Genomic DNA, 16463 nt, shown 5'->3' on the forward strand with positions numbered 1-16463 from the left:
CTCCCACTTGTGCATGTGCAAGCTCTCTCTCTCCCTCAAATAAATAAATAAATCCTTAAAAAAATAAAAAAAATACATAGGTAAATGTTATGAAAAACTTCTAGAAGAAAATAGAAGTTTACTGCTGTCGATGTTTTCATCTGGGAGTTGCAGGTGCTTTTAAATATATTTCTTGCACTTTTCTGCACTTTCCAAAGTTTCTGTATAAAAAGCAGGCATGTGTTTTGTTGTCACAGGATGCACACTTGTTATAAAGATAGAATCTGTGCCTGTGGTGGGACACCCATGTGTGGCAGGCTCTCTCGTCAGGCATTCTGGGGCCCGGTGTGCAGAGCAAACCCTCTGTCACTGATTGAAATCCTTGTATTGGGGGAGTTGTCCAGAAAGTCTAGTGATGTATTTGAGGCAACTTCAGTACCTGATGAGAGCCCACACAGATCTCCTGTGTCTGATTCTGGTAACGAGAGTGACCCACTCAGAAAGCCTAGGAGGTAAAAATAATAGAGCTTAAAATTTTAATTTATTAAGCCCAGGTACTAACTGAGATTGGAACAAAAATCCTTTTATATGTGATTTCAAGTTCATAGTGAATGAAGTTCATCAGCATAATATGGTGTTGAAACATGGATGTACATATCTGTCTTCATACACTTGGCGTCTGATCTACTAAATGGGAACATGAAACGAAGAATGTGCCCCCCCCCCCCGAGGTGGGCACACGCTGGAGCTACTAAGCGGTGGAAGCGCATAGTCACTGGTGCGTGGCCGGATGAGAGGCCCTACTGTCCTGGGCCAGGGAGCGAGGCAGGCCCTTGGGGCTCTCAGGGTCTGTGCTCCTCGGCCTTGTTGACCATGTCACCACCGTTGACCCCCAGATGCTATTTTTTGAGGTGGAGGAGTAAAGGAGCCCAGCCCCCCGGCTCCCTCCTTCTCTCTTCTCCTGAGACCATCACTAAGAGTATAATTACTTAGAAAGGGTAATTGCCTTGGTGGATTCTGTGATGGGAAGGAAGCCGAACCATCCTTGCCCGTGCTCTCCCCCTCCCCGCCCTGCCGAAGCTCTCGTAAACCTAGTTGCCCCGGCTCTTGTTGGCACTGCAGAACTTGAAGCTCACTCTGCGGCAGGCAGAGGGTTGATGAGGTACTCTGTCGCCCAGTCTGGAGACATTTGGAGTCAAGTGTATCTTCCTCCCGAAGTCAGATCTTTGCCGTGGTCTGTGGCTAAACAAGTGGTATTTGCCCATCCTCCTCTGTTGAGATCTGTCAGTGTGAGCTCCATCGAGCGGAGACAGAACCTCTGAGCCGCCTTCTGGGAGCTGCATTTTCAAGAGCGTCCTGCTGCAGACCCACCAGCACTACCCCAGGTCACCATGAAGTGTCCTTTGGAAGTGGTGGCCTAAAAACATTCTACGTGGTGGTCCATGGCCACCGCCCCTGTTCTGCTAGTCTCTGTTCACTCATCCTCCTCTGACGGGGGAGCCCCAGAAGCCAACTCCATGTTGGAAGGAGAGGGGAGCGTGTGGCATCCCAGTGAGGGGGACAGCAAGGACTTGCCCGTCTTCGTAGCCATGGGCTGGGCCATTCTGTAACATGAGTATTAAGCCTCTGATGTAAAGTATCAGCAGTGTCCGTGTGAGTGTGAGGGTGACACGGGTAACAGGTACGTGGGTTTGTGGGGGTGGCTGTGGGTGAGAGAAAAGGCAAATGGCAGGGGGCCCTTGGGTTGGGCTGGTGCCTCAGTGGGTTCCAGAAGAACACCTTCCCTGAGTTGTCGGCCGTGAGTTCAGGCTGTTGGAACATGGAGGCTGCTCTGGGCTGAGGAGGCCATGGGGGAGAGCCACCTTCAGGAAGGGAGGACTTCTATTTTTGGTAGATACTCTGGTTGGAATACTAAGATTCTATAAAATTCCTCTGCACCTAGCAGTAGGAAAACTACAAATGGGAGGGGCAGCGGGGGTGGGGGGGCTCAGTGGGTTAAGCCTCTGCCTTCGGCTCGGGTTATGATCTCAGGGTCCTGGGATCGAGTCCCGCCTCGGGCTCTCTGCTCAGCGGGGAGCCTGCTTCCCTCTCTCTCCGCCTGCCTCTCTGCCTGCTTGTGTTCTCTGTCAAATAAATAAAAAATAAAGAAAAATTAGAAATAGCTCAGATTAGAACATTATTATTATTGGCATCTATGCTAAATTCACAAAAGGTACCGGATTTTGCTTGTTTACTTTGCCTCATTTCTAGCCAGTGATTTAGAAATGTGTTTCGAATGCTAAAATTCTGCTGTGGTTGTGTGTGCTTACATTTGCGATGCTGTGGCGTCATGTTCCAGCCAGGGCGGAAGGGGAAGCCTGTGCTCTGGGCTGCGGCTCCTGTGGCCCAGGCATGGTTGGCAGCGGTGTTCGCCTGGGCCGTGCGAGCGCTGCAGAGCCCTGGAGTCTGAGCAAGCGACAGCGTCTGTTGGACCCGCGCTGGTTGGGTTTGGACTTGGAGGGCTCTCATGGGAGGGTCAAGATCTCTTGACCCCCCCTCCCCCAACCAGTAAGTGTCATTTTATTCTGTTCTTCCAAAAAAGAAGATACCGACAGACGTAGAGGGGTGCGTGTGCTGAGCCTCCCGGCGCACGTGCAGTTCTGCCTGTCATCCTGCCGAGCCTCGCCCCTTGCTCAGGGCGGGGAGCCGCAACCTGCGTGCAGGCCCCCGCTTGGTGCGCTGGCTGTCTGTCCTCATGTCTCTTCACACGTGCACCCGTCTGCCCGATGTGCACAGGGGGCCTGCCTCCCACCAAATTCTCTTCCCAGAGCTCGGTCCCTGCCACCATGGGGCTCACTGCTGGTGGGGGTGGAGACAAGAGTTAAGTAAGAGAAGTAAGTTAAAAAGGCAGTGGGGCCTGGCAGGTGGGTCAGAGCAGGAGGACTGGCATGGAGTCGGGGAGCACCTGCCAGGTGGCCCAGGAAGCCTTTCAGAGGAGGTGGTGGTCAGGCTGGCGGCATGACAGCTTACACACGGCTGGGTGGCGGGAGAGCAGCATTGGGGGCGGGGCAGCGGGCACAGGGTGGGAGAAGGTGTGCTTTGGAGAGTAGGGCGCCTGTCGGCCTTCCCAGCACGTGGTCCCACAGTTCCTCCTCCGCACCACGGGGTCTCTGAAGCTCACTCCGGCTGCGCTGAGGCGGGCTTGGTTGGGAGGCTGCAGCCTGCGGGAGGGTAGGTGGTGGGCATGGGGGCTGCTGTGCTAAGGCAGAGCTGATGGCCTTGCTGGAGGACAGCTCAGGGAGGCTGGCCAGAGAGGACTGGAGTGACTCCGTGGGGGCTGAGCACCTGAGGTGCCGTGAACTTGGGATCGGCAGGGGTTGGTCTTGGACTTTAGCTCTAGACATGCCAGTCGCCGGTCAGGTGGCGCATTGATGCAGAAGCTCTGGGACAGGGCAGGGCAGGGAGCTGGATGTAGGGAGTCCGGTGCAGACGGTATTTATGGCTGTGGCCTGGAGGGGTTCATCTGGAGACGGGAGGGTAGTCTGGAGAGAGGAGCAGACTTCCCCCAGTCCGGCCCCAGGAACTGGAGCCTGGAGGCCTGAGGGAGGTGGTACTCTGGCCCCAGGCCCTCACTGCATGTTTGGGGGCATTGGAGGTGCCTACCCCTTCCCCCAGCCCCGGGGCCTGCGCTTTCTCCGGCCAGGGCTCTGCAAGCTGCCCAGAGCACTTGATCCGGCCAGGGCTGCCTGTCCCTGTCCCACAGACACTGCAGCCATTTTTGACGTTTAGGTCTCCACCTTGGAGGTTTGTCTCTTTAAAATTTCTTCTCCCATGGTGTTCAGGATTTGGAGAGCGTCCCCACGTGACCCGCACACCGTGCACGGTGCTGGCTGGTCTGCATGGCCTGCTTCCCTCTGCCTGCCCGACCGTCTTTCCCTGTGCGCCTGTGCCGCCGTACGCTGACTTGCGCGAAGCATCTGATTAAATATTTAGCCCATTTAAAAAATTACATTTTTTGTTTTCTTATTAAATTTTGAGAGTTCCGTGTGTTCTGGACAGTCCTTTATGGGGCACTGCTCTCCTGCTCTGCCGCTTCACTCATTTTTATGGCAGTGTCATTGGATTAGAAGTTATACATTTTGATCCAACTTACCCATTTTTTTCCTTTTATACATCATGTCTTTTGTATCACTTAAGAATTCCTTGTGAAACCAGAGGTCTGTAAGATTTCCTCTTGTTCTTTTTTTCAGAAGTCTTGCAGTTTTAGCTATTGGATTTTAGTCTGTGCTCTATCTTGAATAATTTTACAGGGAATGGGAAGAAAATAACAAGTTCCTTTTTTAATATGGTGTCTAATTGTTTCAACATCTGTTGTTAAATACTGTATCCTCTCCCCATTCAATGACCTTGGAATCATTTGGCCACCTATGTGTGTGTGTTTTCAAGGGTACCTGGGATTTATGTGAATCAGGAGTGGTAAGAAAGTCCAGCACGGAAATGACGACTGTCCTGGAGGAGGACGTTTATGCTCACAGGTCCCCAGAAACAGGACGCAGGCCTCCCAGGGCCCCACGAGGAAGCCCCAGGGTCCATGAGGAGGCAGAGTCCGTGAGGGGGAAATGTGGCAAGAGCGTCACCATGGTTTCTGTGGAAGGAGCGGGGAAGGCAGGCAGGGTCTGCAGGCTTATGTGTGGCTAGTTAGAACAACGACTGCAGGCCCTAGGGCATAGGGGCTGCCGCCTCTGTCACCCTGCCCTGCTTAGGGCAGGACATGGTGGCCCAAAGAGAGAGACCCATTGAGGAGGTGGTAGGGGTGCGTTGGTTTGCTCCCGGGGTGTGTTGTTTATCCTATCTGGAACTGGCTAACTGTAGGAGGACTGTCCCTCCGGGGTCAGCAAGGCCCACGTGTCAAAGCATAAGAACACAGAAAATTAAAAATGTGGTTCACATAGTGTAGACTATTTCTGGACCATCCTGTACCTTTGATCAATGTGTCTTTATCACTGTAGCTTTATAATAAATCTTGAAATAAGGAGTATAAGTTCTCCCACTTTGTTCCCTATCTCAAAGGTGGTCAGGCTGTTTTATCTCCTTCGTATTTCCATACACATTTTAGAATCCACATAGCCTATGCTAATTTTGACTGAGATTTGACTGAATTGATAGATTACCGTGGTGCAGTTGACATCTTGTTGAATAGAAGGGCACAGAGGGGACATCCTTGGCTTTGTCCGTGGTCTTGAGGGTATGTGTCAGCCTCTCACCCTTGTGTATGATCTTAGCTGTGTGTTCTGCTGGTGCCCCTTTGTCAGGCGCAAAAAATGCTGTTACAGTCTGGGTTTACAAAGTTTTCATGAGTGATACTGAATTTTGGCAAATGCTTTTTCTGCGTCTATGGAGACAATCGTATAGTTTTCCTTTATGAGTCTGTTTATACAGCCCATCCATATAACTCACTTACATTGATTTTTTAAAAAATATTAAGCCAATTGCATTTCTGGGTTGAAATACCCTTTGTCATAATGTATTTTTTTAATATTACATGGTTCGATATACTGAAATTTAAGAAATTTTGCAACTATATTAATGAGGAAGATTGGTAGTTTTTTGGTTTTAGTGTAATTTTCTGGTTTTGATATCAAGTTAATATACTTGCTTCATTGAATGAGTTGGGAAGTGTTCTCTTATATTAAGTTTTCAGGATGAGTTCGTAAGGAACTTGTCTTATTTTTTCCTTGAATATTTGGTAGAATTCACTACTGAAACCATCATTTTTTGGTGAGAAGGTTTTTAACTTGAATTTAATTTCTTGAATACATACAGGGTTATTTATAACTTTCTTGAGTGAGTTTGGATAGCGTGGTTCTCTAAGCATTTGTTCCATCTATATGTTATTACATTTACTTCCGTGCAATAGATCCTACCATTCCCTTATTACATTCTGTCTTGTTGATTGAATCTGCTTTCTCTTTGGATCGACCTATTCTGGGTGTTCGATACAAGTGGAATCACATAGTATATGACTGTTTGTGTCCAGCTTCTTTCATTTAATGTCATGTTCTCAAGGTTCTTCTGAGTTGTGGTTTGGATCAGTACTTCCTTTTTTTAATGGCTGCAGAATATTCCATTACAGTTTGTTTACCAGTTCATCCATTCATGGACTCTTGAGTTGTTTCCATAGTTTGGCTATTGTACAATAATGAGGCCATGAATAAGTATCTGTTCGATGCCCTGGTTTCAGTTCTTTTGGATGTGTAACTCGAAGTGAAATTGCTGAGTCACGGTGATTCTGTTTACCTTTCTGAGGAATTCGCACCCTCTTCCATAGAGGCTGCACAGCTTTATACCCACACCCGTGACATGTCAAGATGCCTGTTTCTCCATGTCCTCACCAATGCGTGTTATCCTAGTAGGCGTGAAATGGTTCCACAAGGTGGTTTCGACTTAATTATCTTTTTAGTGGCCTTTGGATCAGTAGTAGAATTCTGCTTATCATTATTGAGACTATTAATCTGTGTCTTTTCCCTTTTTTTCCTGGTGAGAATGGCCAGATGTTTATCAATATTATTGATTTCAAAGAACCAATTTTTGATTTCATTAATTTTGTATGTCATTATTTTTAATTGAAATATAGTTGACACACAGTGTTATGTTCGTTTCAAATATACAACATGATGATTTAATGATTCTGTATTTTTTTATTAATTGCCTTTCAGCTCATGTATTTTTCTATTCTTAATTTTTTTTTCTTCTTCTACCTACTTTGGACTTAATATGCTCTCTTTTTCTTCTAATTTTGTATAGTAGAAGCTTAGGCTGTTGATTTAAGAACTTTCTTTTTTCCTAATCTAGGCATTTTAGTGCTATAAATTTTCCTCATAGTACTGCTTTTGCTGCATTCCACACATTTTGGTATGTTGTGTTTTCATTTTTATTCCGGTAAAAATGCTTTCTAGTTTACACTCTGATTTCTTCTTTGACTCATGTGTTACTTACAAGTGTACTATTTTTCTGTTACTGATTTCTAATTGAATTCCGTGGTGGTCAGGGAACATACTGCATCTAATGTCAATCTCTTAAGGTTATTAAGACTTCTAAAAATGGCTCAGAATATGGTCTTTGAAAATATTCCATGATCACTTAAAATAATGTGTATTGTGTTATTGTGTTGAGTGTTCTGTAAATGTCAATTAGGTCACGTTGGTTGATAGTGTTGTTAGAGTCTCATATATCCTTTATTGATTTTATCTTTAGTTGTTTGACTCTTTAATTATGTAATGCCCTTCTTACTTCTGATAGTATTCTTTGCTTTGTTCTGAGACCTACTTTTTCTGATGTTAATATAGCCATTTAATCTTTCTTTTGGTTAGGGCTAGTAGGGTACATCTTTTCCAATCTTTTCCTTTCAACCTATTTTTGTATTTGTATTTAAAATGGGTTTCTTATAAATAGCATATAGTGGGCTTCTGGTTTTTTTTTTTTTTTATCCACTCTTAAGATCTCTTCATTTTATTAGTAGGCAGAGAAGCAGGCAGAGAGAGAGAGGAGGAAGCAGGCTCCCTGCTGAGCAGAGCCCAATGCGGGGCTCAGTCACCGACCTGAGCTGAAGGCAGAGGCTTTAACTCACTGAGCCACCCAGGAGCCCCAGATCTCTTCATTTTAATTAGGGTGTTAACATTTATATTTAATGTTATTATTGATACGATTATGTTTAAACCTATCATTTTGCTATTGTTTTTTATTTATTCCATTTGTTACTAGTCCTTTTTTTTCTGCTTTATAATGGACTGAGTACTTCTTATAGTTTTAAAAGATTTTATTTGTTTACTTGTCACAGAGACACACACAGAGAGAGAGTACACAAGCTGGGGGAGTGGCAGGCAGAGGGGAAGCAGGCTCCCTGCAGAGCAAGGAGCCTGATGAAGGACTCAGTCCCAGGGCCCTAGCATCATGACCTGAGCTGAAGGCATATACTCAACCAACTGAGCCACCCAGGCATCCCAGACTGAGTACTTTTTATGACCAATTCTAGCACCTTTACTAACTTATTAGTGAAATCTCTTTAAGAGTTTGCTTGCAATCCATTGCATATATGCTTATCACCATCTGTCTTCAAGTAATATTAGACTCATCCACTTAAGAGTATAAAACCTAACAGCAGTATACTTCCATCTCACTTCTCTTGGCCTTTATGTTGTTATTGCCAAGCCATTTACTTCTGTATTTATTAACCCCATCCTACATTGTTATTATTTTTGCTTTAAATAGTCTGCTATCTTTTAAAACAATCTTAAAATTAAGAAAAAGGCATTTGTATTTATACATGAATTTTGTTTCCAGTACTTTTCATTTCTTTTTGTAGATCAGGATTTCCTTTTGTGTGATAGACTTAGTTTAATATTATTTGTTGTTCAAGTGTGTTGGTGATGAATTATTTTAGCTTTTGTTTGTTGGGAAAAGGTCTTCATTTTGCCTTTGTATTTGAAAGTTATTTTCATTATGTATGGTTTTTCAGGTTGACAGTTTTATCCTTCATTTCTTTAGAGATCTCAGTCTGCTGCTTTCTAGCTTGCATTGTTCCTGAGAACTCCTCTGTCCATCATGTCTTCATCCTTCTGTACATAATGTTTCTTTTTTGTCTGGCTGTTTTTAAGATTATCTCTTTAGGTAAACTGATTATGGTGTGCCTCGGTTTAATTTCCTTCAGGTTTTCTTCTCTTTGGGGATTGTTTACCTTCTTGAATTTTGAAGTTCATAATTTTCATCAAATTTCAAAATTTTTTTGTCATTATTTTTTGAAATATATATTTTGTCCCATCCTGTCCTCCCTCTCTGGGTCTTCAATTACATTATACTTACATGATCTGTGTGTGTGTGTGTGTGTGTGTGTGTGTGTGTCTGTGTCTGAGAGAGAGAGAGAGAGAGATTTCCAATTATATTTCTGCATTTTTTGTGGGGAGTGTCTTCTTTTACCTTTCATTTGAGATTGTTTCTGTTGCTCAGGTGTTTTGTCTGCACATTGATTAATCTTTCCTTGTGTAGTGTCTAATGTGATGTTAATCCCCTCAAGTATATTTTCCATTTTGGGTGTTTGACTTGGGCTTTTTAAAATGTTTTTCATGTCCCTCCTTAGCATGTTGTGTTTTCCCTCTATCTTTTTGAGTATCTTTTTGTGTTTTCCCTCTATCTTTATAATAGCTGTTTTAAGGACCTTGTGTACTAATTATTTCCTTGTATTTCTTATTGATCAACTATTCTCATTAGGAGATATACTTTCACGCTTCTTTGAATGCCTGGCAATTTTTGAATGGATGAAAGACATTGTATATTTTGCATTGTTGGGGTCTGTATTCTTTCAAATATTTTAAACTTTTTTGGAGGAATGCATTTACGTTACTTGGAAAGTTTAGATCCCTGGGTGCTGTGTTGTTGAATGTTGTTAGGCAGTACCTGGTTTAGTACACCGGCTTGATCTAGTGGTAAGATGGCCCTCCTGCTGGGTGGAGCTCTTCCAAGTCCTTGGCCAGTGGCCTGTGTGGCGGGGTTTCCTCATCTGGTTGGTGGAAGTCTGAACTACTCCTGGAGCTGTGGGAGCCATAGCTGCTGTTTGCCCACTCTTTCTGCGGGCTCCTTCCTTGTCCTCAGTAGACCGCTCACCCGCACGTGCTGATCGGTGTCTAGCTAAAGCCTCAGGTTGGTTCACCCTGAGGTCTCTGGAACGTTTCTCTCTGCAGCTCCCTCCTCTTGGGTGCTCTACCCTGCTAATTCTAGCTGCTCGCATCCCTGAATTTCAGCTGCTTCCCCATCTTGGGACTCCCCCCGGGTTTGCTAGGTTCCTCCTTCCTGCACTATAGCCAGAAAACTCCCCCTCAGCCGTAAGCCGGCGGTCAGGATGCATCACATTTGTCTCCTTCCCTCGGGGACCGTTGTTCTGTGTCTCTGAACCCTGTCTTGTGTCTTTGTCTTGGTTTTCACTGTCAGTCTGGTCTGTTTTCTGTCTTGGCTGGAAGTAGATGGACGTCCTGTTAGGGGTTTCTAATCTTCCTCTGGTCTTTAGGCATCACTGTATACAGGCCTTGGGCTGCCTGTAGGAGCCTCTGGCAGTGCCATTTACTTGCACATTAAGCCTTTGCAAAGGCAGGGTGCCTCGTCCTGTCTACGTGAAGCACTGTTCAGACTTGGACCTGAGACCACATAGTACTTAGGGGTCCCACCCACCCTCCTTACTGCTCCCCACAGGCCCAGGGAATTAAGAATCTGTACTTTCCCAACACTTTCCATCAGCTTTACGACTCTGGGTCAGGTTTTAGGGGAGTCTGGGGCCCTAAACATGTATCTATATCTTAAGTTCTGAACTCAGTCTAGAATCTAACCTCTTCTATGGATTTTCCCCCCTCTGGGAAACTGCCTTTGATGTCCTATATAACTGATTTTTGAGTACATTGTTTTAATAAATTCCTTTGGTTTGATAAAATTTATCATCTAAGGTGATAATATTATTCTTTGGGTTATTTTCTATCTATGATTTCCAATTATAATTATTTTTTTAATCCATTTACAGGGTTATCTACAGAGAGAGATATCTTCACATGGTTCCATGTAAGTAGTGCTTCTTATAATGCCTTTATAGAGGTTATGTCTTTAAATCGAGTGGTTCTTTCTACGTCAGTTGATTTTTAAAATCTTGCTTGCATTTGAAGCCATGTTTCTTGCTTCCTCTCCTTGTGGCCTGGTTTCACATCACATGAGGGACCTGTCACAGGCCTGAGAGCACCAACAGTGTCAGTGATTTGCATGATTTCTTTCTGAATTTTACAGAACCAAGATTTAAAAAGAAGCCATTTTCTCCTTTTCTGTTAAACATTTTTCTCCCACTTAACATGACCAGAGTGTCCAGAGGGGGCCTGAGGGCCGGTGTCAGGGTGCGCTGCCGGACACGCGCGTTCGTCCCACCCACGCCTCGCCAGTGCGGCACAGCCAGCGGTGACAGCTCTATGCTGTGGCCGTGGTGGTGAGTCCCGGCTGTGTGGACACCTCTTTGTGGCCTTGACTCCAGCTTTGCAAAACTACCTTGAAATGATTCCTTTTAAGTCTTTAAGATGTCTTTTTCTAAAGTTTGTAAATGTTGTTTTCTAAAAGTTTTCAGCGGGAAACTTGATTTTCAGCAGCCTTGCATGGAATACTATGAGGTCATGATCGCAGCTAGTGTTCGTGAGGTGCTCGCTCAGTGCCGGCAGGGCCGCTCCGGATTCGAGCTGTCTAATCCCTCACTCCAGCCTCACGGCGCCCTGGGAGGTGGCTGTTGCTGTTATGTCCACTTTCCAAGGCTCAGCGACAGGATACCGCTTTGTCATCCATGGTGAGACCAGGGATTGAGCCCGGGCCTCTGACCCCACGAGCCCGAGCCCAGGCCTCTGACTCCACAAGCCCGAGTCCCTTCACGATGGTAGGATAAGCAGGAGCTGCCGCGTTGATGAGATGGGGGCTCTGAATTCAGTGTCTGCCCTCCCCGGTGGTCTTGATGGCAGCCCCGAGGAGCCAGCCCGGAGTCCCGAGCTCAGCTGGCGCTGGTCAGAGAGCGCTCCGGCCGTGGCCCACGCAGCTTCCGGCGCCTGTAGCCTGCAGCAGGGGCCACGACTTAATGAGAAGCCCCCTCAGGAGAGACTGCGGCGGTGGTGAGGAGTCGGGGAACAGTCCGGGAACACTAGGTATCTAGGGTTGGAGGGTAACCGGAGTTCTGACTGATCTTAGAAGAGGAAAGTTCTTAAGAACAAATTGCTTGAACAAAGGCCTTGTTTGTTCTTTCATTCATTTACAAATATTTACCAAGTGCCTGTCCTTTGGCTCAGGCCCATGTGGGGCTTACAAAAGATAAATGCACTAAGTAAACCATCACAGTTGTCAGTTGTCAGCTGGGCGAGCGTGCTGTGGAGGAGGGAAAGGAGGATCCGGGCTGCGGGAGCGCCGGCTGCGGTGCGGCTGTGCCCACCCGGACAAGGGCCTTTTGAGCAGAGCCTTGAAGGAGGTGCGGGAGCAGGCCGCGGGGCGCTGGAGCCCAGAGGGCTCCAGGCCAAGGGGACCCATGTGCCCGGAGTGCTCCCGGAGTATGGGGGAGGGCTCCAGGCCAAGGGGACCCATGTGCCCGGAGTGCTCCCGGAGTATGGGGGCGGGGGAGATGAGGTCAGAGAGCAGCAGGGCGCCCATCAGGGGCCTGGAGGATCCTGCAGAGGCCGGTTCTCACTCTGCAGGGCCCAAGTGTGGGAGCAGGGAGCTCAGTTGTCTTTTTTCTCCCAGTGCTGGGCTGTTAAACTAAAGCTGTTATACTACGTGCTTCTTAGAGGACATCCAAATCCCCACTGGCTTGGGACCAACTCTGTAATTGTGCAAGTCTGGATCTAATTCTCACAGACGTCCCGAGGGGAGGGCCTCTGGAATTCAGGCATACAAACAACACCTTGTATGTACTGGGCCTCCTTCCCCCCTAGATCTGGTGTTGTCCAAGTTTCTCCTCCTGGCAGATGGGGAATCCTGGCCGACGGTTCTGGAAATAAGCAAACATGCTTGGGCAGGGTGGGCTGGCCCCAAGTGACGCCCCATCTCGTGTGCACAGGACCTCAGGGTCCCCGCGAGGAGAGGAGGCTCCGGGCAGCCGGGCTGAGAGGCCGGGACGAGCACGGCAGGCCGTCTGTCGGGACTGTGATTCCGGAGGGCTGCAGCGCAGGTCCTGGGAATTACCGGAGGCTAAGGCAGTGAGTCAAGGCAGTGAGCTTTTTAGAGGGCACCCGTGGCCTCTCCTGCAGGTGAGGCGGGAGCTGCCGGGAGTACCGAGCTGGTTGGAGCAGAAAAGGCTAATTCTAATCTTAGCTGAGTCCTGCAGCGCCGTCCTGTGGGCTTCCTGACGAGCTGGGCTGGAGCGGAGTGGTAGACGCTGTTCCCCAGGGGACGTGGCAGCTTTGGGAGGACTTGGTTTTCCATTTGCACATCTCTGAGAGCCTCCCACACTTCCTTAGAGTGAGGGGAAGGGCATCAGTCCGGAGTGAAGCTGCTTCTGCGTGATGGCTCTGTTTGGACGTAGCCGGGAGCCCTGCAATCCCACAGACTCGCCGCAGGGCCACGGCTCCACGGCTGCTTAGCTGCAGAGCCCCCGCCCTGTGCATCTCAGCCCCTGGCCTGCGACCACTCCAACCACTAAGAGCAGGACGTTAAGAGACGGTGCTAACAAAACTATTGAAATTTTCGTTTACTTTGAGGTCTTTTGTTTTTCTGTAATACTTACTGACTTGGTTATTTGATTTTTATAGGGTGTTTTTCTGCATTGCCTCCAGATAATAATTCTCACTGCAGAATTGGAAGATTTGGCAAATATGAAAAAGAACTTTGAGTCTCACTGGTAATGAGTACAGCCGGGAGGACTGGGACTCCTCTGTCAGGGCCCTCGTTCCCTGCTGGGCCTTCTCGGTGGTGACTCTGGTTCCTTCCTGTCTCGGGTGTGTTGCCTGGGAGCCCCCCCGTACAGGGCCTCTGAGCCCATCCAGCCGGTTCCCTAGTAGGTTTGCTTGGATCCGAGGCAGTTCTTGTACGTCTGGACGTCCTTCTTCCCAGCCCTAATCTAATTAGATCTCAGTCTTAGCTATTGGCCGGGCCTCCTTGCTCAAGGAGAAAAGAGGCGCCTCACTTTCCCATCCCGAGTGCTGCCATCTGGCTCTCCTGTCCCTCTGCCCCTCCGCCCTTCCGCCCCCTTACCCCCCTGGGTCTCCCTGGCCCTGGGGCTGCTCAGGACCTTGCTCCTGCCCCATTGAGGACCTCTCCTCTGCGCCGCAGTTCCTTCTCCCTGGCAGGCCACTTCTGTTAGCATCCAAGATGACTCGATAACTCCCCTCTGAAAATGAAAAAAACGCCTCCCTTGATTTTCAGCCAAAATGGCAGATTGAATTCACAGCGACCTCTGCTGCTTCTTATGATCCCACTAAAATGACAGGTGAGATATTTTTACAAGGAAGAGGCCTCCAAGAGCTGGAGAGGAGGTGACAGAGTTTGGGAGTTCAGAAAGCAGATGGACAAACAGAGGGACATAGCAGATCTGAGCACGGAAAATGGGGAGGCGTGCACACGCTTTTGCTGGGGGGTCGGGAACGCAGATGGACCGCACTGCAGACAGACCCCCAAGTCTCAGGAATGCCATTGCCGGGAACCTCTGAGGATGAGGGGGCAGTAGAGGTGGGGCCGAAATAGGTACTTCGTGGAAAGCCCGTTTAGAAAGCCACCGGGTTCTCAGCCCTCCCCCCCCACCTAGCCTGACGAGCTTCCTCTCCGGAGGGTGAACTAGGCACCCGGGCAGCGGGGGAGGGCGTGGGGGTGGGACTGCTGTTCTGCAGGGAAGATGGGGCTGCACTCCCGTGGGTTACAGAGCAGTGTGAACGCGGCCTCTACCCTGTTGGCCCCCTGAACACCCTGGGAACTGGGGATGGCTTTCGGATGCCTGTGAGGGGAGCGGCCATTCTGAGGCCAGAGCAAGAAGCAAGGGCTCCTGGGCTGTTTCCTGCTGTGCTGGAGTCATCAGGAGGTGATTCATCCTTGGCCTGCAGTTGGCCAGGAGCTGGGAGTTGGGAGGCAAATTAGCCATGAGTACACAGAAAACTCAGAGGCAGACGAGGCCCTCGCTCACCCCGGGAAGCGCCCGCCGTGTACTAGAAGGGGCCAGCAAGAGGGGTGCGCAAGGGCTCCAGAGCCTCCGGAGGAGGAGAGCACATGGGTGGGGGGTCCTCCCTGTCCTAGTAGGAAGTTAGTGATGGTCCAGAGGAGAGAAATACCAAAGCGGGGAGGAGCCCAGAGAGGAAGATGGCGGGTGGGGCGTGGTATAGGACCCAGGACGGAGGCGCAGGGAGGGCAGGGGCACCGTTCACGGCAAGCTTTGTGGAGTTCTTTGACTCTTAAAACTATGTATGTTTATAATTTCGTTAAAAGTAAAAATTAGAAGGTTATATAGCAAATACGGTTTTACCAAAAAAATTAGGAGACCTGCCTCCCCGCCCCCGATCTCTGCTCCCGCCTGGGCCCAGCTCCATCAAGTGGCCATCTGGTCCTCCCAGGGGGCTTCATCCTCACCACTCGCCAGCTTGTGAGGCCTCTGCTTCCCTGAATCCAGGAAAAAACCTTTCTCGTCGGGGACCTTGAGCTCTGCAGCTTCCGCAGAGCGACCCCTGCTTGTGGTGTGTTCTTTCCCAGGCTCCCAGACCCTGTGCCATCCTGCGCGCGCATGTCCATGTGTGTCCCCTCCCCCCGCCGCTCCCCCAGTGTGTGAGCCTTCCCTCCTAACCCTCCTCCAGCGCTCCGAGGGCCCTGCGGGGGTGGGGGGGTGCTGCAGGCCTTGGGGCCCGCATACTGCGGCACACGTTTGGTCTCTTCCCTCTGGTTCTACCTCAGGGATGAGGGTACATCTGGGCCCTGCTTTCAGCTGACCGGCACGCAACATGTCCACGTTACCTGCTTTGAAAACATGTTTTTAAAATAAGTTTGTACGGTTTGCACTATGTGGGTGCGGTTGGCCCTTGAACACATGGGGTTCAGGTTGCTGACCTCCTTCCCACACAGTCGGAAATCCACGTGTGACTTTTGACTCGTCCTAAACCCAACCCTCTGCTGACCAGAAGCCCTGCTCCTACGTAAACAGTTAGTTCTACGTATACAGTTGGTTCACGCATACTTGTATGTTGTATACTGTTTTCTTATGGTAAAGTAAGCTAGAGAGAAGAAAATATTACGAAGAAAACCCTAAGAGATCATAAAAAATACATTCACAGCACTGTATGGTACGTATCGGGAAAAATTCACGTCTCAGTGGGCCTGTGTGGTTTAGGGAATGAGTCAACTCTGGGTATAATTTTCTTATGTCAGCCCCTTTTTGTTTAACGTGTGTGGGTCTGATTTGCGTCTCTCACTGATGTCAGCCGTAGTTGGGTGAGCAGCCCTGGGCACGATCCGCTTTCCCTCTTCTTGAGGATGGCAGTGTTCATCCACGCTGGACCTCGGGTCACAGGAGATGCACAGTCCGAGAGGCGTCCGTGGGAGGGCTGGCTGCGGCCTAATGGCCGGATCGCACCAGCACCGTGTCCGTGGGAGCCATGGAAGCTCAAGGCGCGAGGCTGCTCCCATCTCTGCGCGGCCGGCCTCCTTCCAAAGTATCCTTGCCCTCGTGGGGGCGTCCTGCGGGGCTTCCCCCACCGGGACATTCGCCGTTCCCTTGGCCGTGGCGAGTGGGGGCAGTCTTAAATTTGGAAAACCCCTTCCCGTTCTTAAACGTGGGTAGTGACTTCAGTTTTCTTCTCTGCTTTTATTTATTTGCACTGACTTGTGTAATCCGCTTGGGATTTAATTTGCTGTATGTTACTAGGTGAACATAGAAGTTATTCTTTTCTTATGAGTATTGAAAATACTACTTATTGAGAAATACTTCATTTTCCCAATGATTTGTGCTGCTACTTTTGTCCCACAAATTGATCTCATAT

General features: G+C 48.7%; 1 protein-coding gene across 11 annotated transcripts in view; it reads left to right on the forward strand.

Moving 5' to 3' along the window:
* Nucleotides 1-16463, forward strand: part of PCBP3 (poly(rC) binding protein 3) — a 252640-nt gene that overhangs the window by 70010 nt on the left and 166167 nt on the right. For all 11 annotated transcript variants that reach the window (XM_032357509.1, XM_032357518.1, XM_032357545.1 and 8 more), the window contains exon 2: nucleotides 10520-10557. The gene's annotated coding sequence lies outside the window, so the exon portion shown is untranslated. The remainder of the gene's footprint in view (nucleotides 1-10519; nucleotides 10558-16463) is intronic.

This window comes from Mustela erminea, chromosome 1 (genome assembly GCF_009829155.1).
Source record: "Mustela erminea isolate mMusErm1 chromosome 1, mMusErm1.Pri, whole genome shotgun sequence".
In the NCBI taxonomy this organism is placed as follows: Eukaryota; Metazoa; Chordata; class Mammalia; order Carnivora; family Mustelidae; genus Mustela; species Mustela erminea.